At 38.9% G+C, this 26,752-nt stretch overlaps 1 protein-coding gene across 1 annotated transcript in view; it reads right to left on the bottom strand.

Annotated features, from left to right (window-relative positions):
- The window catches only part of slc8a2b (solute carrier family 8 member 2b), a 165,350-nt gene that overhangs the window by 99,149 nt on the left and 39,449 nt on the right, over positions 1–26,752 (bottom strand). The window contains exon 2 of the mRNA XM_041995158.1: positions 7,231–7,268. The gene's annotated coding sequence lies outside the window, so the exon portion shown is untranslated. The remainder of the gene's footprint in view (positions 1–7,230; positions 7,269–26,752) is intronic.

Below are 26,752 nucleotides of genomic sequence, written 5' to 3' on the forward strand. Positions count from 1 at the left end.
AAATATCTACCTGTGGGCAGTCTATTCACCTGGATATATAAACAAAGGAATAATGAGGGAATAATTGGGGAATAATGCCACTGAGTTAACATAAATGAAGCTAATAATGTTATGTATCATGTTTAAAAAAGGCCTGAGATTATATGTGTGTTTGTGTGCTTGGTGAGGTTACCAGGCTAAGTGGTGATAAAAACAAACATAACCTTCCATTTGTGCTCCTTCCTGATCTTATTAGGATGTGTTAACTGAAGGGAGGCAGCTACGTATTTTTAAAGCAGAGAACAGTTTGTGCATGTGAATGTGTTTCTCTATATGGATTAAACAGAGGGTGAGATAGAAGCACATGGCTGGAGAAAAACGTGTCTTCTTGAACGAACACACATTCAGGTGGAGACACTTCAGGTCCTCTTGCAAGTCATCACCGTTTATTGCCTCCTTGTGGATCAATGCGTCTCCTCAAACACATGCACTCGGAGATCTTCAGATCCCCGTTGGTCCATTCTCAGAAACCCAATTACAAGTCACACACACGCTCCCTCCCTCCGTCAAGCCAGTCATCCACCCACTACTGTATCCAGGCAGAAGCCATTAAAGACAACACACACACAGCAAAATGTTACATGGACACAAGACTATTCATGTCACACATAAGCACAAGACTAAGTCTATAAACTTGAGACAACGACGTGTTAAAAAGTCATTATACACACAACTGATTCACACAATGAAAGTGTCAGCTTTGAACTTTTTAAAACATTAAATCCATACTAGCATTTACAACGATTGTTTAATCAGATCCATAATGTTTGACAGTTTCTCGAGGGCTGAACAAGCTGGATTTCAACTCATCTGTAAATATTTCTAAATATCTTATTGCAGTTTGAGTGGTTCAGTCAAAGATCTTCATTGTGTGCAATTCTTCACTGTCTCTTCATTCTTTCCACTTTAACGATCAAAATGCCGTGAAAAAATCAGATTTCACAGATTTTTTTCTCAAATGGATTTTTCTTCTGTAACCCGGGTGTAAAAGCAGAGTGATGTCATCATAATGGACAGAAGACTTCTGATGAGATTGGAATCCAAACCCAAGAGCTGTTACTAATATGTCAGAAATCTACGCAGGTCTAATCAATTTTGTGTATTTTTCACACGTAGGAGGGATGTCATCACCTTCTAATGAAAAAATATTGATTTTGTTTCAATCGTTTTATCACAATAAGCCAAAGCTACTGGTGTGCATGAGTCTGTTTTGTTCACAGATAATAATGGATTAGCTTGTGGGGTAATCGCATTCAGAATGAGAAGCAGGACTGACATTTTGTCTCTGGAGATAACAAGGTTATTGGGTTCAAATTCCCTGCAGATTCACCAGTTTGTATTCTGCAACCAGGACTGGTATGAAAGGAAATATGAAAGTCTCTGGCAAACAGTGTCTGGATGATTAAAGGTGTTGTGTGAATGAGTGTGGAAGGAGGCAGGGCAGGTAGCAACACAGCAGGTCTGTCATGAAAATGCTAAAAATAAAAAGTCATTGCATAGGTTTCTACTCGTGCTAAGCAGAAAAGTTGTCCTATCAATGATTTTTTTTTATATTTTGCTTCCAAACAGCCATATTTCTTTTCATCTTTCTCACTCTCCAGATCCAGCTTCAGATTATTTGACGAAATTTGTTCTTACTTGCCTATTCATACGGTAGAATCCAGCGTTTGGAGACCTCCTCTTCCTTATTGTTAGCCACCTCCATTGAAGTGCTATTTTTAGTATCAATCCAGCTGGAAGCATTCAGTGTGCAAAACCAGTCATTAAGGTAGTTTTCAGAGTTTGGAGTTTGCATCCTTTTGCAAGCAGAGTGAGGTATGTCATATTTAATATTAAATACTTTATAATAAACTCTAAAGCTGCTCCATCTCCTGTTTATGAATTAGTATATGTTATGTATTTTGTGAAGGTTGCAGCAAAGGAGGAGATATAATTGTTATATCAAGTAGCCTGCTGCATTTTCAAGTGTGTGTATACAGTATAGATATGTTAACATCAGCATTTTATGTTTTTATCCTTGTTCAGTGTGACAATGTATGAACAGGAATTTGTCTGCCCCTCCCGCCCCTGAGTGTTGAACTGATGCCAAGAACTGTTAGAGTAAAATCTTCATTACTTGTAGGCATTATTTGCTAAAGGTGTTTTCTTTCCTCCTTAAGTACACAATGATCACCATGTCTGAAAAAGATTACAGAAAAAACTAAATCTCTAATGTCTAATCTCCATCTTTAATGTGATTTGCATCAAAAACAGTCTGAAATCACACTCCTTTTGTTTCATCCCCTTACAAAAATTTCCAGGGGATAAAAAAATCATTTGAAATAGAAGTCCTCCAATCAAAACAAACAACTTAGATGTTTGTTCATCCTCTTAAATACAACCCAGGGGCCCTGAGGTCAAATCCTTCATAGACAGATGCTTCATATATACATGAAATTATGTATAAATTAAATTATGTTTCACCCATCCACTTGTATAATTTTAATGATACACTTTTATCATTTAATGATAAATTTAATTTAATTTAATCATTTAATGATAAAAGTGTGCAGAGACAAAGTTCAGGTAGTGACAATGCTTAAGAAGTTGAGTTGTGCTTCAAGAAAGGAACCAGAGAAGGATGTTTTTACTTAAATACAACATAGCTGTCATAGCTGACTTATTCTTTGAAAAGCAGATTATTTTTAACATAGCTGTTAATAAAATAACTGATCCCTGAATAATCAGGGTGACAGAGTTCTTTTTTCCCCATTTTTAATGGGAAAGTGGCTGAAACACTTGCTTCCAGAGTAGCCGGTTCCTGGTCATTTGGTCATGTATACCATGACACTGGTAGTTTTAAAAGGAAAACATGGGACCCACATTGTGCATTTACTTTGTTCTCACAAGATCTGGCAACACAGATCTCTCTTGGTAAAGGTAAATAATACTGCATATCACACACATCAATTTTAACATTTACACATTTACATATTAGTAAAAAGGGTCAACCACACCTGCACAGGAAACAGGACATTTATGTCATTTTCATACCACTGATTTAAATAAATTGCTTAAATTGAACCTCAAAAATAAATAAACAAATAAATAAATGTGCAGTGTGGAAGAATTGCTGACATCTAAAGGTAAAAATTGGTAAAGGAATTACTTCAAATACCAAGCACAGTTGTGAATGGATGGTGGCAGTCAGTGACCAAAATTGTTCCAGACATAAGCTTGTTTTCATCTGTGAGTGGATCCAGTTTCCTCAGGTGCAGCGAAGACTAAACTACAGGTAACTACTTCTACATTGTGCATGTGTAGTGTCTCTTCCTATGTGCTTTTTAAGGAGTTATTTATCTCAAGCGGTGCTCTAGCACCAAAGCTGGTAAAGCAGCTTTAAAGCTCAGATGGTTGTCACGCCACACACACAGTTGTTTGTCCATTCAGAGACACAGTAGTAAAAAACAGTATAAATATGACACCCACCACATATGTGGATCTACGGCAAGCTGATATAAATGGCTCATTCTAAGAGAATAAAACCATAGCAGTTATTTTACTAAAGTGATTATGTTCCAATAGAAACATAGTTTTTAAATATACCTTAAATTTTTCTGTCATTTACCTGTGAGTTCACTAACAGCTGCAACTTTAAGTACAGTCCACCGTTTTCTGTCAATAACATGACAATACTTTAATAAAACTTGTTTGTCACTCCCTGACTGGGTTCATGTAACATCACTTGGTTTAAGTAAGAGAATGATTATAGTTACAGCAAATTCGTTTTACAACACAACAATCACCTAAATTGATACCAGTTTGACTCACGTGCAGTTCCTGTCAAGACCACTAGAGGTCAAATTCTCTAACTGTATGTATGGATCATTATCGTCTGCATGAACAAACAGCCTTGGGTGTCTTCAGAGGACAGTCTGAAGAGTTCTTCACCTGCTTTATAGTCACAATAATCCCATGTTTTGCCCAAAGAAGCAAGAGAGCCTGAGAAATAACACAAAGTATAGCTGGAAATCTAACTGGTCATAACAAAAACACACACTGGCACAATCCTTTTTTTTTTTTTTTTTTTTTGTAAATTAACCTCACTTTTCTATTTAGGATCCAAAGAAACAATTATGTTGTTTAAGTTATTTTAGCAGCCACATATGAATCATGGAGTCACTGAATTACTTTTATGAGGAAAAGGAGCAGGATGATGTTTGATATAAAAACATGAGTACAGTGTTCATCACGTGTGGTATTAACTACAACCTGGGACACAAAATGAAAGAGTCATCTTTAATTTAATGGGGCTTTTCATCTATTCTGCATTTACAAAGCTGATGAAACAGCAATCAAATCAATTTAATTTACTGTGACATCTCACATGCAGCACAAACATAGAAACACACACACACACGCACACACACACACACACACACACACACACACACACACACACACACACACACACTGCATCCACAAAATGAGATGCCACGGATGAAATGTTGCTGAGAGGTAATTACTTGTAATAAAATGTGATACAATGAAAGTAATAAAGTGTTAATGAAGAAGCAGAGGGGATTCAGCCAGCCATCAAAATGACCATTTTGCAAACGCAGAAAGAGAGAAGAAGAAATGGCCTCACCATTTACAGCCTTATTCTTTTGGGCCACTGCCCACATAATCACAGGTTAGCTCTCCACTTCCAATCATTTACTGTTTGAACTCTGCTGAACTGTCCTCAATCATATAACTATTACATGAAGGCGATGAGGAAAGAAATGAGGACAGAAGTAAAACAAGATGGCAGGATGTCTTTATAATTTGAGGCCTCATACGATTAAAGAAAAAAACAAGGTATGAAAGTAGAGGATCAGCACATAAAGTAGCATGTCAGACTGTAACTAGATAAACCTACATGAGTTGAACCTTTTGCGCGGTGGTGTGATACTAGAGACTTGATTACTTGCCAGGAGTTTTCTTTATAATGTTGTAACTGTCAATCTAGTGGTTGCCCTGGATGGTCATTTGCTTTGGTTCCAGTGACATGGATCATCATTTAATCTAAACTAAAACTTCAAGCTACTGGTTATGTGAGGCTAAGGCAGTGAGTGATCTCATTTTACTTGCTCACAACTTTTGTTTTAGCATGATAACACAAAATATTTGGGACAAAAGACTGAAGCAAGAAAACAGATAAAGACTGAAGCAAGAAAACAAATTATTGTCAAAGTCCTAACAATCCATGCTTAGACTGAACTCTGGTAATGATCAAGAAAACTACCATGTCAACCAGCAAGAATGTGCGATGGTGGTTTCAGCAGGAAAAAATCAAAATTGGTCCCAAACGTAAGACAGCATCAGAAAAGGATCAGGAAAAGGTGATTATAAACAAAACAACTAATAAACAGCTGGAAAACCAAACGTCAGAGAATCCATGACCTGGCAAATGGACCAAGGAGTGTTTGTACTGAGGTGAGCGATGAACTGAAGACAGGTGTGTGGAGCAGGGCAAGAGAACAAAGGGAGGGTGTAAATAAAACAGCAAGCAAGAGAGTAACTAAGGTAAGTAAAAAAACAGAAAGTGATCCACAGATTTCTATCATTACAGCTAAATGAGAACCCACCAGAATTTGATGCAGTCTTTTCCACACTGCTGTGCAGCCTTTTTATGGCTGGACATTTACACACTCTCATTTGCAAATTGGTCACATACTGAGTTTGTTGTTTAGCCTTGACAACAAACATAACCTGTCACAGATGGTGAAGGTCAGGATTACAGTACATCTAAGACCCCATTATTTGTTAAGTTTCAGCTGTATGTATGATGCCTTAATGAGGCTGTCATGTGCTATATGAAGAAAATAAAAAATACAGAATTAAAAGGGAAAATTGAGAGAAGAAAATTCAAAGTTAAAGCTGAGGAAAAAGGTGATTTTGGATCAGTTCAACAGTTATTTCCTGAATTGGCTTAACAGCCAGATCGGTCACAACTTGGGTGAGATTCCTCTGTTGCATACCGACTACTTCACTACTAGCATGCTAGTCCTATTGCTGGATAAGGATGACATTTTACAGATGTTCACTGTTTTTTAGTAGTTACAGTATTTTAGTCTTGTATTCGTCCATTCAATCAATCATAGTACACTTCTATAGCCTTGTGATTTCTAAACCAATCAAATTACAGTGCTGAGAGAAAACTAGCTCAAAGGTAGGAGTCAAAAAAGACCCTACAAATGCAGTTTTCTGAGCTACAATTGGCCAGAATAAAAAAAAGGTAAATTTTCCTCAATGAAAAACGTTTTTGTTCCCTAAATGTTCCTGGTGTTAATTGTTAGTTCAGGTCACATGAAAGTGATGCTATTTAAATTTTCAGAAAAATACAAAGTTGATAAAATACAACACAAAATGGATTTAACAGACATGATTGTTGATGGCAACAAGTTTCTATTTCCTCATCACATGACCTTACATGACCTGTGAAAGATGACACACACACAGATGGAGACAAACATACACTCACATACACTTGCTGTGGTAAAGTGCCCATCAAAAACATGCCTCACTGAATTAAAAAACCTTTTTATACATATTTTCTTTAAATGTCAGGCGTCCTGAAGCTGATCTGATTGGATTCTTCTAGACATCACGTTGTACTGAACTATGAAACCAGTGTTCACAATATGACTAATAAACTAACCAGAATTTAAATGGAGATGCTTATATATATGAGTGGATAAGTGAGAACTAATGCGTCAACCACACACACACACACACACACACACACACACACACACACACACACACGCACACACACACACACACACACACACACACAGCTCTTGAATTCCTGGCTCTGCATAATAGCAGTAAGATGTTTAATATTCAGAGAGGAGGAATAAAACCAAGTGAGAGCACAAGCAGGCTTCAGAAGCAAAGCAGCCTCTTCATGACTCTCACTGAAACTCTTACTGTGTGTGAGTGTTTGTGTATTTGTGTGTGTGGACGAATTTCTCTCCAGGAAACATTTGCTGTGCATAAACCAACTGCTCATCACAACTTTGCATTGAGTAGGACATAATTTCCAGTGTGTGTGTGTGTGTGTGTGTGTGTGTGTGTGTGTGTGTGTGTGTGTGTGTGTGTGTGTGTGTGTGTGTGTGTGAATGCATAATTTATCCACAGACTAATGCACAAAGCCAGTTTACTTACCCAAACCAAAGTCATGGGGTTGTGGGGGTTCAGCAGCCCTGCAATAATTAAAGAAATGTAATTAGTGGATGCCCTGAAAACAATAAATTACACAACATACAATTAAATTTTAGTTTAAGTAATGAAATCTATAATTTATTGCTTTCTTGAAAATGTGTTTTAGCCTTGAGAACACAGTGTAACACTGCCTATCAAGCCACAACACATACACATATTTATACAATGTTAACGTACACACACACACACACACATCCCTAGAATGTGTTTTGGCTTCCTGCTGATACCAAACCAGTTTCTTCTCAGCGACAAACAGCCAAAGCAGACAGATCAGTAAGAAGTCCATGCTTGGGATGTATTCAACTGAGAACTTTGCTTGAGTGTTAATTGTTGTTAGATGTGGTGCCTGTTAGTGCAGAACACAGAGGAAGACAGTGAATATTCAACGCTGGTTTACCAGCAGCGACTACTTTAATCCTCTCAAATGTCAGCGCTTAATTTGTTCTAGATGCAGCGATTGTGCTTCTCACCTCTGCCAAGGTTCCTAGTAAACAGAATAAAGTTTACAACACCTGCCAGAATAAATTAGAGGTTAAAAATAACAGCATCCTGCTTTAGAGAGTGTGGGAATTTGAATGCCTTAGTGGTCTGTGGGGGTTGCCAAGCTTTCAGCTTCATTCACCACTCTGTCTGGTTTTCCCCTTACTGAGACGTGCCTCAGATAGTGATGAAGGTTCCCCTCCTTAGAGGACAAGAACATAAAGATTGGATTATAGATTAAAGTCCTTTTTGTTGTTGTTGTTGTTTAGCCTTGTTCCTGAAAGAATCCACCAAGGCTGACACAATATTTAGTACATAATATGCATCCAGTACATTTATAAGCTAATATTATCTCCATGAAGGACACATTTTGATTCTACAAACAAGCTCAACCTGCAAGCCAGAACTCGAAAATAACAATCTGTTTAAATTGGGCTCATATTAAGTTTAATTTGATTTACAAATCTTGTAACCCTACATTTTTAATTTGATGGCACCAGCGTGTCTCAGAAAAGTTAACGCATGGTTGCAAAAGGCTGGAAAAGTTAGTGCTGATAAAAATAAATAGATGGAGGGCCATGTTGCAGCTAAGCAGGTTAAATGGCGACAGGTCAGACTGAGTGTAGAAAGAGCACCTTAGAACGGGGGGGGGGGGTACTGCAACTACAGACTGTGGAGCAACTTTGGAATAATGTTCCTTAACATAAATTTGCAATGACCTTTAATATTATCACAGAAAGCAACATTCCAAGATTAAATTGGCTCTAAAGGTTCATCAAAGCAATTAAGAAGTAAGGTTAACATGAAATGCACAAACTCGCAGTCCTCTGTGCTCTCACTGGGACTTTTTTTTTGTTAGTGTGCTTGCATCCTGTTTGGCTGATGACGTCTAGTGCTTTCATGTTTAGGAGACATTCTCTTTCTCTCTTGTGGTCAAATTGCCCAGTTGTTGGCTTTGTTGCCATGACAGTCCAGCACTTCTGAAGTGAGTGGTGTGTTTGGCTGCTGAACTTAAATATCATGAGTCTTTCTTCTGGAAAGGCTTCAGCACCCTATGATGCCCAAATGTAACAGAACAGTAATTAAACCATTTTCTTGTGAGGCTTCCAGATAAATACTCGTGGGGAATTCACTCAGACAGCTTCATGTGAGCAGAAATGTGACCGTTCCACAGAGAGGATGTGAGTGTGATTTCTGGTCTGAACTGAGTGAAATCATTTTGGTTCACTGCAGGCAGGAGCTGCTGCAACTCCTGCTAACTTCATATGACCAGTCAAGCCACTGCCTAATTATCCCGTCTATTATCATATCATATCAAGAGCACATTCTGCTCAGACTTAATTACTTTACACATGACTGACTGGAGGTTTCAAATTACATTTATTATGATGATAACTGTGTTTTGGGGGCTGGTGACTGAAGCTTTTCAGGTTTAATTTAAGGCACGTTGCTAGTGTTAGTTTAATTCTAGAGGCAACAAACGTTCATATTTGTTATCTAAATGGAAAAGTTATGCACTCTGCACAGTAAATTTAGATGAGTAGGTCACTGAGGAGTCAGTCTGTAAAGTTTTGCGGAGCGTAAAGTGGCATTGTGATAATGTGGTTATAAGCACATAGTGTCACAAATCTGCTTGCAAAGCTACATGGATAAAAACAAAGCAAGTTTAACTTTGTAAAGTATGTTGATAATCCAGGCAGGTGGTTTTATTACTGCTGTTTCTCTTCTGTTGACGCAGATGGTAAACTCTCTGCCTTTGTCCGAGGTTTCTTATTTGCTTTACTCTCCCCCCTCTCCTCCACCCCGCCACTGCTTGCTCAAAAGAAAAGCAATTTTGTAGAAAAGCCACCAGCTTCTCCCTGACAGCTGAATCTGTACTGCTGCCAATAATATTACCACTTTTGAAAATTATTTAATCAGGCACCCAAATGTAAAGAAAACAGCAACCTAAAAATGATTAAGGTCTAACAAACACAAACACAAACCATGAAGCGAGCTTCTGAAAGAAATGTGAATCAGACTTATTAATTTTGGATTAGATTTATACAACACTTTTCAAGGCACCCAAGGTGCTTTACATTAAATCCATTATTCACTCACGCTCCGGTGGTGCTGTACGGCCTGAGCTACTGCTAACTCAGCATGTTTTGAGTGTGACGTGATGTGAATTAATTAGGCTGCATAGGGTCAGCAAGGGTAGTGGTATAGTGAGTCTAAGGGATGCTGGTGTAATTCAATAGCATTTACTGTTTAGAGAGGAGAAAACTTCAGCCACTTAAATTCTTTTCTGGTCAGAAAAGAGTCTTGTGGTTGTTTCCACTTCCCCTAACACATGTTGAGTTTTCTTAAAAACATGCTAAATAAATAAATAAATAAATAAAAACTGTGAGTGTAAAAAGTCTTTTGCTTATTAATGAAAGTTTTTTTTATTTACAAACATGCTGTTTCTTTTCACCCTTTCTTATTCATATTTTCTAAATGCCAACCAACATCAACCACCAGAAAGCCAGCAACTGTAAATCAGCTGCAGCTGATACAATAACAGAGTCTCACTGAAGTTTATGAAACAGATGTTAAACATTATCGAGCTACATCCTGGGACGCATTTCTTCTTTATGTCAAATAAAAAATTGTTTTTGTGAAACTTATTAAATCAGTGATAAAGTCTTTTAATGCTGGAGCCACACACACACACACACACACACACACACACACTTGGGATTCCACATGATATTACAACAAAGTTCATGCTCCATCCAATCTTCTATTTTCTTGACTTTTGTTTTAAATGTTTGCCAGAGGGATGTTCCCACATGAGAAATGAAGCAGGTTACTCACTTAATTCAATTTAGTTTTATTTAAATAGCACCAATTTGCAACAGTCATCTGAAGGCACTTTACAGAGACAGGAGCATGCTTCAGTGCTCTCATGACTATTGTACTTCTCTCCTTTTACCACTCCATGTGGTTTTTTTTATCTAATACCTCAGCTACAAAGTAATTCACTGATTGTCTAAAATTGGATTAATGAAGGGTCGTAATTTACTGTGATGTTGGATTGTTGAAATATCTGCCAGCCAATCAGAAGCTTATCTTCACATTATTTCCCCTGTCCTTCAACAACTTCACTGGCTCCCAATAAAATACAGACTCAACTATAAGTTACTGGTCCTCACTTTCAAAGGTATTCACCATCTCGCCCCTCCTTATCTGTCTGATCTCTTCCATATTGCCACTCCCTCCCGTGCTCTCAGGTCATCCTCCTCCGTTCACCTTACTGTTCCCTCTTCCCTTTTATTGTCTTTTTATTTATTTATCCTTTTGTGTACAGTGACCTTGGGTGTTTGAAAGGCGCCAAGAAATAAAATGTATTATTATTATTATTATTAAAAAAATTTACTTTGTGAGATAAACTATGGCAAGAAGAGAGGGCAATTTTTTTTAAAAAGAATGGCAGAAAAAACACAACAGATAGTTTCTGATACCAGGTGAGAAGCCAAAAAGCAACTTTACATGTTTTAATGTTAGTGCCTCTGTTTTTGCAGTGTATATGTGGTGAGACAGGCAGAGGAGTAGCGCAGAAGAAAAGAACAACTGAGGTCAACCAGGAAGTGCGTGTGCATCTGATGTCATTCGGTTTTTCTTCTGTCAACAACATTTTGTTTCCCAGTTTTGTTGTGCTGCCAGAAAATACACATTAAAACACACAAACACACTCACAGGACAAACAAAAATGATGCAGCAGTAAACAAGCAGGTATGACCTATATGATGATTCAAACCTCCACACACACACAGAAAACACACAGGACAGGTAAAACTCAACTGTAAACAAGACAGAGAAGCTTCTTGGTTAACAATGCAGCTCGGTTATGACACACACACAAACACACATCTCCAACACGCATAAATACATAAAGACTAAGTCAATAAAATGAAATCTGGCTGAAACTTTTGGTAATATGAGAAATAGGTTCCCAGGCCAGAGCAAGCTGCACATTTAACTCTCATTGATTTTTTTCCTTCCCTCCTCTGCTGCTGTACAAACAAATAACAACTCGGTTTACACAACAATCCTGCCGCTGCACAAGAACCCAAAAGCGTAGGAGTCAGGATCGAGCAGATCTGAGCAAATGTTCCCGGCGTTCAAAGGCAGTAAATATCAGCCTCATTTAATTCTCCACAGAAACAGCCCAACACCATCAACTACTTTTGGTTTTTAAATTACAAACTACAACCAGAGAAAATACACCAGCACCTTGTTCTCTGTACATTAAATAAAATATCCAAGAAAAATTGGCCGATCCAGCTCCTGTTAAAGGACTCAGAGGAATTTCACAAGAAGCTTTGCACTGAGAGGAAAACTGCAAAATCAGAGATGTACGGCATAGAAGGGATGAATAATTAAACATGGAAGTAATTCACAGAAAAGAAACTTTAATATTAAATAGAATAAAAAGCAGCCAGAAACGCTGCAGCTGCAGTTTGAGTTACAACAGAAAGTTGAATAAAAATGTGGTTTTGACACCAAATCTCAAGTGAACTTGAATTTGACCTGATACTTTCTGATCTTTTGACATGAATTTGATTCTCGTCTGTCTTTGTGAGATGTGGACTGAGGACAGAAAAGAACACAGCTCCAGGTTGAATGCAGCTGGTATTTAGGAGTTTTGTCTGTTTGCCAGTTAGCAGCTGTAAAGGACTACAAAGCAAGCAATGCAAAGCAAGCACATATCAATAGACTGTAGAGTAGAACGTCCACCACAGTCGAAGATTTTTCCATGTCTTCTGATTTTGAAGAAATAAAATTTAATAACATAAAAGTCCTGCAACATGTAAAAAAAATGAAACTCTTTCATCTTGAAGGTGAGTATTCATGTTTGCATTTAAGCTACAAGTTTTACAGGATTATTCCTGTTTGCCTCCTTTAAAACATGTTACTGGTGGATGGGATAATCTCCCTGAAACTTTATCATTACAGTCCATTATCCAGTATTTCTTTCATTAACCAACTCCATTCCCAGTATAATCTCACAGATATATAGCAGTTTAAGTATCAGGGAATCTGAGTTGGAAAAATTGGTCAGCTGAAGGCAGTGAACAGAAAATGAGCCTCAGAATCCAACAAAACTCTTTGTTTACCATTTTAAATCCGCTGCCTCACACATTAGGGAAATATTTGTTTTTCTGCCAAAGTTCCTGGAAACCTCAATGGAACTTGACAGCATCCCATTCAGCAGAATATCTGACTGATTCAGTAACAGTTCACACACTCAGTCAGATTACATCAGACAGGAAAGCAAAACACAAAAAGAGTCATCTCAGGATTATGGGTACTGTTACATCTGCAGCCCCGCAGGTCACATTAATTGTTGTGTATGTGCATGTGTGTGTTTCTTTGTGCAAATACAGCAGATAAAAGGTTTAAGCCAAACTCTAATGTGAGGTGAGAACCATCACTGAAGGACTCATTAAATCATATTGCTGCTCCTGTCATTCAGAAGTTTTTTGCATGACACTTATGGGTCCAGACTTACACCACCACAGGACACAGAGGTGGCGGTGGTGGGAGGCAGGTGGCCACATAGAGGTGTAACTGGTCTGTTGGATGCTAATTCATCACCAGTTTAAAGCTCATAAGGCTCCCTGGTTGCCTTTTGAGGATGCAAACTAATAAATAATGAGATGTGTCTGCAAACAAAAAGTAAGGACATGAATTCAAAAATCACTGTAACAGCATGTGTGAATCAGTGGGAAGTGGAGGTCTGGTACACAATCAACAGCAGGCGCCAGACAAGAAATACTCGAACACAAAAAGGTGATGGATGAAGGATTTTACTGCTGCCAGGGGGAGAAAAATGGTGCAGAGAGAGGACATAAAACTGCAGATTAACTGCCATTTGAGTCAAAATGTGACATAAAATAAACTACAAAAGTTTTAAAAGATTGTCTTGTTTACTTCCTCGTCTCAGCGGAAGTCAGATGTGGGCTGCTTGGATATCTTGCAATGTTTCAAAACAGCAAAACCTACAAGACTGAATAGTTTGAATAAAATAAAATGAAGGGACAAAGCCAAAGGTCTGAAATAACAATGAATGTAAAAGGTTCTCCTGCAGAAAACAGCTCTAATATATCTAAGTAAAAACAGTAATCAACAGCTTATAGAACAAGGCTCTGTAGAAAATACTTTGAGGCACTGATATATTGTCCATGACAAACTATTTCTTCTCAAATCCTCTCAGGTGGTGGACAGAAGACTCAAGCAGAACCAGAGTCAGCAGACTGTTCAGAGAGCGAAAAATCTATTAACACTGAATCAAAGTGGCATCTGCTTCTGCACACGTAATACCAGAAATGTGACCAAAGGCAAACATTTCACCTCATACACTCAGGATTTAGTAAGTGATAGAACCCTTACTCATTACATCTGATGACAAGCAGACCTGGTCTTTAAGTTTTTTTTTTTTATTAAAACTGCAGTGTCACAAAGACACATAATTTATATCCATTTCTTTGGTTTCATCAATAATAATAATAAGATATATATATATATATATATATATATATATACAGTATTTTTTTCAGCAACAAGTCGATTTCCCTAAAACCTATTAGCTGGAAACTTGGCATATCTCAGCATGATGGGCAAAGTGGAAAAGTGATGGACAAGAAGAAGTTTCAGGCCTAAAACACTATCTAAGTAGATGAACAGGATCTGAAAGAGACTCCACAGCCATCCTTAAGAAATAAGACCAAATCCAGCAAAGACCCAACACAGGACCTGGGTGATGCAGCTGGACCTTCTGCTGATCCGTTTACTGTTTCCGACGCCTCACCAGAAATGGTCTCCATGGAAGGATGGGTGTCAAGAAGCCATTCTTAAGGAAGGGAAACGGGGAGAAGAGGCTGAAGTATGCTACATGATACAACAGCTAGGCTGAATATCAGGGGCTAAATCAGTATTTGCAGCTCTTTCTATACATGACTGGAGCTCATAGTATTCTGGTTTGTGTGGGTTCCTACCAGTCATCCTATGGGTATTAACAGTAATCCATCTATCTGTGCATAATCAGGGTACAAAGACAACACAACTGATCTTAACCTAATCTTAACTCATTATCCATCTGTTACCAATCTCTCCATAAAGAGACCTCCATCTGTTTAGGGGCCAGATGTGAAGCCTCCACATTGCAGGCACACTGCAGAGATCATTTAAAAAGGAAGGTGGAGAGAGATGGAAAGCTGGATGAGATAGGAATGGGTAATATAACTTCCCAGTGGAAATCCACCCACTCTGTTAGAAGATCTTCTTCCATTTCAGTCCTGACTGTGTCCCATAATTACAGGATGGAAAAGAAAGATTTGCTGACGTTTATTAAAAACTCACCGTGGCAGATCTGCCAACACACTGGAAAAAAATTTTCAGGGTGGCCTTGCGGTGCATTTCAAAAGCATCCAGAGAGGTCCATCACCAGCTTACCACAGCAGTGCACAATAACACCATGATATCAAATATAAAAAAAAGAAAAAAAGGTTGTTTTAGTAGTTATATGTTCATTCAGAAAGCAGCTGTGCATCCAATATGAGCTCAGGCCAGCATGTCAGCAGCAGGCACAGCCACAAGCAAAAACATTACAGCTTTCAAGATTCAGGCTGAAGCCATCAGCTGTGAGTCTGCTCAGGGTTCACAGCGTTGGTGTGAAGTCACTGTGATTACAGCTGTGGCAAAAGCTCAACTAGATCCGGTTGTTTTTCTCTTTTTAATCATTAATGAATGAGATAATACCCAAAACACAAAGGCCTTTATTTGACTAACTTTTTATAGCAAGTTACTAAATCTGATCTCCATATTTGATGAGCTTCAACACTGGTATAAATACAGAGGGTTTAGCTGAGACTAGGACAGTTTATTGCATAATATTCATCAAGAACAAAATGCAGCTCTAGAGACAAGAGACATCCATCCACTCCCTCCTATCATAAGATACAGTCACACAGGGAACTAATTGAATTACAGCTGTGCTTGTTTTTCTGGTAGTTGCTCTTTATAAAGCCAGTCAGCTCTGACACTGCTGTGCTCTCTGAAGTCTGATGCACCAAAAACTCTGGAGACAGGGCGTTGTGTGCCAAGCCTGCCTGAGAAGAAAGGAGGAGGATTTACTGGGATAGAGTCAAATATGATCTACTGATAAAAATAAAAAGATTTGTGTAACTTTATTAAAAAGTTTAGAAGAAACTGATGCAGATTCAGTCAAATATCTATTCAATTTTAATTTAAAGCAATAAGTAACACACTCATATGTGACTAATCAATAAGAGCTATTAAATTGCTTTTTATCTTGGCATCTGAAGCCAGATTTATAATTAATTTTGCCTGTCTAATATTTTTAAATGAGCTAATCAGAAGTGACATAATTTTAATTAAATACGAAGTGCATTTCAGCAGAAATGTCCCAGAGCTGTGTGTCATTGTGTCACTATGATACCAGAGCAGGGCAACTGCTCTGAGAGCAGATAAAACAGGCACATTTATCCTGTGAAATGTAAATTTATCACGCCGATAGCAGGCACTTCAACACACAGCAAAGCACATTTAACACCTCACTGCAGAACATCTCGACTCCAACAAGCTTACAGAGTCAAGACGCTCAGAAGGTGCCTCCACGATGTGGTGCATCTGAACTAATTATTTCCTCATTTGTCTCTTTTACCTTTTTTTTGTTCTTCCCTCCATCTTACCTCCCTTTTCTCATCCCTTTAGTCAGCTTCTGACAACAACCACCGCATTGTGAGCTCATTCTAAATCACTCAACACAGCACTGATTAGTCATAGCTAAAGTATTTTTGGCTCATCGGGACTGAATTTCATCATCGTCACAGTATAGTGTTCCTGTTACAGCTGTACATACCAATAATGACCTGCTAAATAACTATGACTATGACTAAATAAGGTTTATTTTCTCTCAGCGTTGATTATTAATTAAAATTATTCTCTTCCCTTGTTGTTGCATTTTGTTAACTAGAAGCATTTAGAGAGCGCAGGCCTCCGCCAAGCTGTGGTCTTTTTTTTTCTTTTCTTTTTTTTTTTTTTTTTGCCACTGACTGTGGGCATTATTTTGGGGTTAGAAGCTGTAAGGGCAAAATTATCCCTTTCTTCTTATAGTAAAGAACCCTTTAAAAAAATCCTAAATCCACGCTGCCATCCAGATCACTCCCAAAATCTAATCTCTTGTTTTTTATTCCATTTCTGACATTTCCTGAAAATTTCATCCAAATCTGTCCATAACTTTATGGACAGATGTTTGTTGTTGTTGAGTTATGTTGCTAACAGACAGATTGTTACCTCTGCCTTGTAATGAAGCTTTAATATTGCAATGCTTTGATTGATGATGCAGGTGTCTAAAGATATCTGGGACACTGTCCTTTCGACAGATAAGTCCAAACTGGAGGTGTCTGGCTATAACGCCTCACTGTCAAGATGAGTCCTTGTGTTGGCAATGTAATCGTGTAATCCTAAGAACTTTACTTCTTTTTTGTCTCTTGAAAATCTTTCAACTCTCATCCAAAAAGCTTCTTCAGTTTAAAACTGGCTGGTGAGGAGTTCCAGGCTTATAAGCTGTTGTTTAGCCATTTACACCTGAGTGTCGTTGACCCACCCAACCGTCCTGTGGGTCGTAAGGGTCGATGCCACCTGTGAGTTGGACTTGTTCAGCAGCCACAGGACCTGGACACTTTCCAGTCGTTGAGTGGACAGTGAACTCCTCTGTACAGAGAATGCACACATGACATCACTGGGGCTTTGTCCACCATTTTGAGGGAACCCGGCCACTGTTTACATCTACACTTTCAGGTTTCTAAACTTTGTCTAAAAACATACTAAAGAGAAACGTCCTTTCCATGATGAACTTTCAGGAGAAGCAAAGAGTTGTTCCAGTGCAAAACAGCACTAATTAATAACTGGGATCTTTACAAGCTGCTGAACACTGAATGAAGTTCCGATTTAAATGTGCTGCCACCTGTTTCCATCTCAGACATTGGTGCTCACCTTGTGTTTCATGTAAGTTCATACAGCTGTCATGAATTTACAAAGTACAGATCACTAAATGCTCATACAGCCAAACCGCAATGAACTTAGACAACAATATAAAGAAGAGTGGATCCTAATTCTTCTGCAACCCTATGAGAAACTGACAATGTCTTCCACAAAACGATAACAAGATATCTCTGCTTAAAGAAAAACAAACAAGGCACTAGCCTAATAGGAATAATTAACTGTTGCAGCATGATGGGTAAGCTCAGAGTAACTGCACCTGTTCAGAAGATTAAATGTTTTGCGTAATTTAATTAAAAAAATGTTTTTTCATGTTTAAAATGGGCACTTTGTTTGTTGAACATGAGTAAAATGTTACCGGGCAGAGGAAGCTATTTTCTTGTATTTCTAGAATAATAACTCGCTCTTAGACATCAATTCTGACCAAAAGAGAGAGTTTACTTTTTAATGAGACTTTCCCGGCGAGACAAATGGCAGACATGAGATTAAAATGGCTCAAGATTGAGGCAGAGAAAAGGGAATGAAATGTTTGTGAAGCACCATGAAGCCTGCAGAAATAATAGTGCAGGAACAAAACATGCAAATTGTTCAAGGCTGCCCAAGCTGATTTAAGCTGATGAATAATTGTAAAGGCATGAGTGAGAAATAATGATTGACAGATTGACAGACGGAGAGACAGGGGGTGGTAAAAAGAACAAATAGCTGTAATAAATCTTTCAGCTTGTAACAGACACAAAAGGCAGGCTATGGGGAAATTGGACAAGAGACAGGGCAACAAGACAAGAGGGAGAGATACCAGGCTGTGGAACAAACTAAATGAAATTTGGGAAAAAATTGTAAATTTTCAAAAGCAGATTAACAAAATTCAGAAGAAAACAGGGTGCAGGGAATGAGATTCATTTTGAAGCGCAGAGAGGAAACTTTGGGGACTCTCCCTTGTGCAGTAGCAGTGTTGATCATTTTTTAATAGTATACTGACGTTTCTACTGTTATTCTGCTACCGTCACGACTACAGATGCAGATAATTCTGTTGTTACGACTTAGGGCTGACACAAGTTCAGAATGAACAATGTCCTGATAAATAGTTTTAGTTATCAACATCCAGGTGATGATCTTACCAGCTTATATTCAGAAAACTGTTCAGTTACACCACATCCCAAAGCTGGTTTGTTGTATTGGGATCTGGTGACTGTGTAGGTCACTGGAATACAGTGAACTCACTGTCTTGTTCAAGAAAGCAGCTGGAGATGGTCTGAGCTTTGTGACAAGGTGCGTTATCCTGGTGGAAGTAACCATCAGAAGATGCTACTCTGTGGTCATAAAGGGATGGACATGGTCAGCAACAATACTCAGGTAGGCTGTGGTGGTTAAACCAGGCCACGTTGGTACTAAGGGACCCAAAGTGTACCAAGAAAATAGCCCCACACCAATAAATCACCACCACCACCAGCCTCAATTGTTAATTACAATGCAGGATGGATCCATGTTTTCATGATGTTTCCACCAAATTCTGAGCTTAGTATTTGAATGTGGAGCTGAAATGGAGACTCATCAGACCAGGCATTGTTTTTACATCTTATATTTTCCAGTTTTGGTGAGTCTGTGTAAATTGTAGCTTCAGTTCTTAACTTACAGGAGGCACCCGGTGTGGTCTGCTGCTGCTGTCAGTCATCTGCCTCAAGGCTGGACATTGTTGTGTGCTCAGAGATGCTGTTCTATTAAATACATCAGTGACCTTGTCACCAAGGATGAACCTACCAGACTCCTCAGGTCATCTGGATCCAGTCTCTTATCAGTTCCCAGAGTCAGAACCAGACATAGAGATGCTGAATTCAGATTCTATCCTCCACATATCTGGAACAAACTCCCAGAAAGTCTCAGATTTGAAACACTGTTTATTTAAATCCAGGTTAAAGACCCACCTGTTCTCTGCTGCATTTAAATTTGAGTATTGATTTTATCTAATTTTCTTTCTTTTTCCTTTGTCTTGTGTTTTTAATTTTAAATTATGCTTCTTATTTTCTGATGTTTCTTTAAAGCACTTTGAATCACCTCGTTGTTTAGTTGTACTATGCCTATTCTGCATACTTTGGTTGAAACTAGTGCCTTTGCCTTTCTATCATCTCCAACCAATCAGCCCATTCTTGTCTGACCTCTGACATCAACAAGCTACTACTTATTGGATATTTTCTATTTTCAGACCATTCTCTGTAAACCCTAGAGATGGTTATGTGTGAAAATCCCAGTAGATCAGCAGTTTCTGAAATACTCAGACCAACATCCATGTCACCTTCAAAGTCACTTAAATCCCCTTTCTTTCTCATTTTGATGCTCAGTTTGAACTTGACCATGTATTGACTTGCTGCCATGTGATTGGCTGATTAGATATTTGTGTAACAAGCAGTTGAACAGGTGGAACTAACACAGTGGCTGGTGAGTGTACATGAATATGTACATTTTAAATGTAAAGTTAATCTTTTTTCCTGTGCAATTCTCACCTTGAACCTTCCCAATATGTGTAGAAATAAAATCTCCATTCCACAACACATATCATCATAAATCTGTATTTGTGCTAGCATCAGCAATCATAAAATCTTTTAAGAAAAATCGGATATTGCAAAAGAAGAACATTGTGCACCCTGACAAACTATGTAATAACATAGAAAATTACACCTGAACTGCATAAAGACTCCTGGACTGCAGTAGTGGTTATTATACTTTTTTGTGGCAGACATTTTCACTTGAAATGAAAGGACCTGGTTTATTACTGATGGCTGCATTCCACTTAGAGGAAGTTCTGCTTTTGTGCATCTTACAAATGACCAGCATCCACAGGTGCAGACGTGGAATGCAGCCGTTGTTAAATTACACTGAAGTATATGTTCATGCTGCATGCTTTCTTAATCCTGTGCAGCTCTAATAACTCTGTGTCAGTTGCAAACATAATGACAGTAATTTTGTAATTCTTGAAGTCTGTTATAACAGAGTCACATCAATGTTTTTTCACATTCAGTCAAACTGCATTTTTATCCATCCATCCATCCATCCATCCATCCATCCATCCATCCATCCATCCATCCATCCATCCATCCATCCATCCATCCATCCATCCATCCATCCATCGTCTGCCACTTATCCAGAGTCGGTCACGGGGCCTAAGCAGGGAAACCCAGACTTCCCTCTTACCAGCCACATTCACCAGCTCATCCGGAGGGATCCCAAGGTGTTCCCAGGCCAGCCTAGAGATGTAGTCCGTACAGCTTGTCCTGGGTCTTCCCCGGGGCCTCTTTCCGGTGGGACGTGCCCGGAACACCTCACCAGGGAGGCGTCTTTGAGGCATCCTGACCAGATGCCCAAGCCACCTCATCTGGCTCCTCTCGATGTGGAGGAGCAGTGACTCTACTCTGAGCCCAACCCAGATGACCAAGCTTTTCACCCTATCCCTAAGGAAGAGCCCGACCACTCTGCAGAGAAAGCTCATTTAGGTCGCTTGTATTTAGGATCTAGTTCTTTCGGTCACTACCCACAGGTCATGGCCATAGGTGAGGGTATGAACGTAGAGTGACTGGTAAATAGATAGCTTTGCCTTTTGGCTCAGCTCCCTATTCACCTCGACAGACCGATGCAGAGTCAGCATCACTGCAGACGCCGCACCGATCTGCCTGTCGATCTCCTGCTCCATCCTTCCCTCACTCGAGAACAAGTCCCCGAAATATGTGAACTCGTTGCCGACCTGGAGAAGGCACTCCACCCTTTTCCTGCTGAGGACCATGGTCTCGGATTTGGAGGTGCTGATTCTCATCCCAGCCACTTCACACTCGGATGAGAATCACTCCAGTGAGAGCTGAAGATCACGGCCCGATGAAGCCAACAGAACCACATCACCCGCAAAGAGCAGAGACCCAGAGACCCTAGAGACCTCCTTGCCCCACCTCCAGGCCTGGCTTCAGAGGGGGGCCCTGATGACCCACGTCAGGCCAAGGGATACCTGGGTCCATGGTTTGTCGTCATCATAGGGGTGTTTTGAGCCGCGCTTCATCTGGTCCCTCCCCTAGACACCTGTTTGCCATGGGTGACCCTCCCAGGTGCATAAAGCCCCGACAACATAACCACTAGGATCGTCAGGACACGCAAACCCCTCCACCAGGGTGAGAGAGGAGTTGCATAGGTATATATACATTTTTATATATAACTTTATGTTCTGCAGCTAAATATGAGGGGAGATTAGAGAAAAAGCAAATAATTTACCCTAACTGTTGCAAGCATGCATAAACAGATACTGGGAATTTATCAAAACTGAGATAAACTCCCTTGGTAAGTGTATGTATGTGTGTGTGTTGTGTTGCAAAGCAAAATAGATTTTTATAATCCAGGTGGTTTCTCAGTTGGTGAGGTGTTCATCAGGATGTTGTAACTCCATGCACCGTTCACCCTCACACTTACAGGTCACCGCACTCATACATCAGAAAAACACACCCACACATTTCTGTCAGGAAGCGCGCACACACATACTTGGGAAAAGTCCCTTCTCAGCAGATTTATCCTGAATCTAAAACTTCTGCATTTAATCAGCATTTTAGCCACAAACCATTTATCATAAAGGCTATGTTCATATATCATTACTTAAGCTGAACTGGAATATGTTTGATTGGAGATGGAAAAGGAAAAACAGCACGAAGCGGAGCAGCTGGAGGATACATCATCATTACCCTGGAAAAATTCTCACTAGAGCAAAAATAACTCTTTAGAGTTTACTCTTAAATCCTGACTATAATTTAAACTATTTAAACAGAAATGATTGGTGCATAAAATAAATAAATAAACAAACAAACATGTGCTTACTCCATGTTTAACTTTCCAAACAGTACATATGAGCAGTGGCAGCCCAGAGGCTGGTTTCCATAGGAGCCATCTGCAGTATGTGCTTGTTGTTTGTGGGACCAAACATACAGTAAGTGTACGTTCACTGGGACCTGGATGATATTCTTGCAACCAATGCTCAGCTGCATTTGTAGTTACGTACTCATTAATACTGCTGAAGTGCACCTGAACAAGACAATGTAATTGTGGACGCAAATTTAGCTTTTCACTGGCTGTGCTGGAAATGTAGAGCAAAAATCAAACTGGATGATGGGATTGGAAAATGGAAGAACATGTATGAGTGTCTTCATGTGTCTGGGGTTAAAACTGTCGAACAAACAGCATGAGTACCCACACACAAATCTGGAACACAAGTCACTGGTTTAATCACAGCTGAAAACACGTGAACTTTGAAGACACTCAAAGTACATGTACCTTAAAATTCTTCCACCTATTGTTTCCTGTCTTATTTCCAAACTGTTTTACTGTGTTTATCTTCCCATTGCTGTTTCATGAATCATCACACCTGTAAAGTGTTAATCATGATCTCTTTGTCTGTATTAACCTTCCTCAGTTTTCTCTGTCCTCCCATCAAATAACTCGTCCTCATCATCCCTGTTTCTTGTCCAGTTGCCTATTCCATCTTTGTTTTTGTAATTCCTGACATTCACATGGCATTTAAGTTAATTTTGCTTCCTGTGTTTCCAAACAATGATGAGTTGCATTTATATGCGTGTATAATAGTTGGGTTCAGTCCTTATTAAACATGAAACTTGCACAATGAAATTACACACATGATATAGTTTTTATTAATAAAAGAGTATTTTGTATCTTTGCTTCTATCTCTAAATACTGATGTATGATGAGACTGACCTGACTGATAGATGATGCATCTTTCACTGACTTCACCTTCAGGCTTCACACTTTTTCTTCAAAACTCGACAGGCTGTGATCCTGTCGATCACAATAAAGAGTTTGAACTTCTACATATTGTTTATTAAAGTGATCTTTAAATTTTTAATGCAATAAATAACTTGTATAACTCGTGTAAATAAATAATGTTGTGTTGAAAGGCCCACAGAGTGCTCTGCAGTGACACCATAATTTGTCTCTCTCTCTGACTTGCTGCTTCATGTCTTTTGCATTCACATACATGGTCGGGTAGACGTCACTTACTGTCAGCTATCAAAATATCCAAGCATGATAGGTTTTTTATTTAAGATTTTTACTGGGCACTGTTTAATATGCTTCTGATAAAAAATAAAAATAATTAAAAAAAAAAAAACAGTATACAGTAAAGGGCCGGTTTGTGTTTGTCTCATAGGACTAATCTTGGTTGATTAAACTCATTTTATAGGGTTTATTTTTTACTCATATATCAGAGTAGAAACATGAAGGGAACCATTTAAGTGACTGGTCAGACAAAATAAAAACAAGTTTAGTGTAATTGGATGGGTTTGACATATTAAAGCAACACAAAAACACAGAAAAAACTTGTCAATGTTTGTAAAAATGCATCTCATAAACTTCAGTTAATGTTAGCATTTAAAAACTCACACCAAATGTTCTTTTACATGACCATAATAAAAAAATTTAAATAAATAATGTGTTATCTGACTGCAACTGTTAAAAATAGGATAGGGGAGCTGGAGCCTGTCCTCGCTGCATCAGAAAAAATGCAGGTTACAACCTAGAGAGGTCACCAGTCCATCAAAGAGACAACCAACCAAGGCAATTTATATTCCCTCATTATCCTTTTAAAGTCGCATGTTTTTGGACTTAAAGAGGAATCTGAAAAAAAAACCTGAGAAGAACCAACACTGGGACCAAGAGAACACACAAAGGTTGAGATGATTCTTGAGGAAAAGCTGTTGAAGGTACAATGCCCCTGGGGGGACTCTTTTGTCACCACAACATTTCAGGAAGGCAGCGTCACATGAGCTAATAGGCCCCGCAGGGTTTTTAACAATTTTATGCAATATGGCCACAAACAAATCTGTTTGAAACGAAGCTCTGCACTGTTGTCTTGCGTTAAGGTGATGCAGCCATGTCATGATTCATGACTCCAACACACCCAGCTGATCACAGTTAAAACCGAATGAAAATAAACAATGCAGCACCAGGATGAGCTGCACAGCCTGTCACCAACAGAGGCTTCCTCTAGGTTTTAGGTCTGTACTGATGCAACACATGATTACAGTGTTACACAGCCTGGTTTACCCAGTGCACACAGCTCTATATGAGGGTCCATTCTGTTTTACAAGAGGCTGCTGACTCGATGTGAGTCTCTTGAAAAAAAAATGTGGCTAATGTTGCTTCTCAGTAATAAGCAGCACCAACAGACACCACTGCTTGTTATGGAAAAAGGATCAAGTCCACAAATTTAGATGTAAAGTATGCGGACATAAGTATTTCTGTACACAATTTGAAAAACATGGATGGATAAAAAGGATGATGCACTGCACTTAGGCACTGAAAAACCAAACACCATTCAGAAAGATGAGCAACCTCCACTTTAATATGTTCTCAGGCTTTTCTACTCTAGCACAATGTCTTGATTTTCCATATGGAAAACTTACACATCTGCATAAGAATGCAGAAAAATATAAGTATTGAGAAAGTGTGAACTCAAAGCTCTTGAACTTGTGACTGAAACAATTAATCAGGGCAAACAACCTCCTCACTGCAGCCACACTGTACCTCATCAAAGCAGCAGAGAGCAAAGAAGAAAACTTCTTTACACATCTCCTCAAACCAAAAGGAAGGTATTTCCATATTTGCAATGAGCACAGACAAAAAGAAGAAACAGTTCAGAGTCAGAAACACCTACAAAGTGGTTATGTTATAGCCGTCTGACTGAGATGTTAAACCAGATGCTGTGAGCACTGGAGCATAGTGAGGACTATACATGAAAGCTCTTTAAGAATTCTTTGTTCCCTATACAGTTATGAAAAGGTTTCAGTCTGTCCCACACCAACAATAGAGCCAAATTCTTAAGATGCACAGTTTGTTATCAAAGAAGAAGAATTAGGTGAAAAAAAATGTTTCAAATGTCACAGAAAGAAAATCTCTGCAAGGTGCATAATGTATAATATAAATGTGAAACTAACACAGGTTAAATTGCATTTTTGCAGTGACTTGGAGGTAAAGCACGTCATGGTGATGACAGCTGTGGACCTGTGTGAGGAGAAGATTATCAGTGATTCTGAATCCATCGTAGGAGTGAGTGTGGGTGTGCGTGGTTATTTGTCTGGTTTCTTTCTTTTTGACCCTGTTAGGGACAGGTGATCTATCCAGGTTGCACCTTGCCTTTCAATCAGTGGCGGCTTAGATAAACTACAGCCCTTTCTGGCAACCCTGAATTAATAAAAAGGGTATAGATATAGAAAATGAATGGATAAATTGGGGTGACAGCTTTTGAATCACAGGTAATTGATCACTGAAGAGCTATGGTACAGCTGCTGCCATTCTGACTAATGAGCACATCATCTCATACAGCAGCACTGGGATGTTAATATTCAACAACAACCTCTTCCCAGATTTACATTTACTGAAAGACAACAGCCTTTAAATTAAAATCCTCCATAGATTTTAAATGAAAACAAACAAAATGTAATAAACTCTCATCTTAAAACAAACTCCTCTATCAGATGGCTGCTGTGAAATCCCATTTCCTGATTTCAGACAAGCAAACATCCCACTGCTGGATAATCAAAGAATAATTAACATGCATCCTTTATCAAGCCTTTAAACAGAGCACAGACACTATAAGTCTTTAATCATGATGTCTGATGACAGAGAGAGCAGCCAGATCACTGAGGTAAAGGTTAGCACCGGACAATTTCAGAACCATTCTTATCCAGCAGTCTAGTCTCGGTTTTGTTTTGAGTGAGCAGGATGGTTGCTTTTGTACTTTAAGTCAAACAATGATCTCTTCTAAACCAGAACCAAAAGGTTCTGGTGCTTAAACTCAACAGTTAAACAAATCAAAGAAAAATTAATATGGAAAATCCCTCCATGCTGGGGAGTAGATTTGTTTGTTTGGTGATAAAGCGATAGCTTGGCACATGTTTGT

Source organism: Melanotaenia boesemani, chromosome 9 (genome assembly GCF_017639745.1).
Source record: "Melanotaenia boesemani isolate fMelBoe1 chromosome 9, fMelBoe1.pri, whole genome shotgun sequence".
NCBI classification, from domain to species: Eukaryota; Metazoa; Chordata; class Actinopteri; order Atheriniformes; family Melanotaeniidae; genus Melanotaenia; species Melanotaenia boesemani.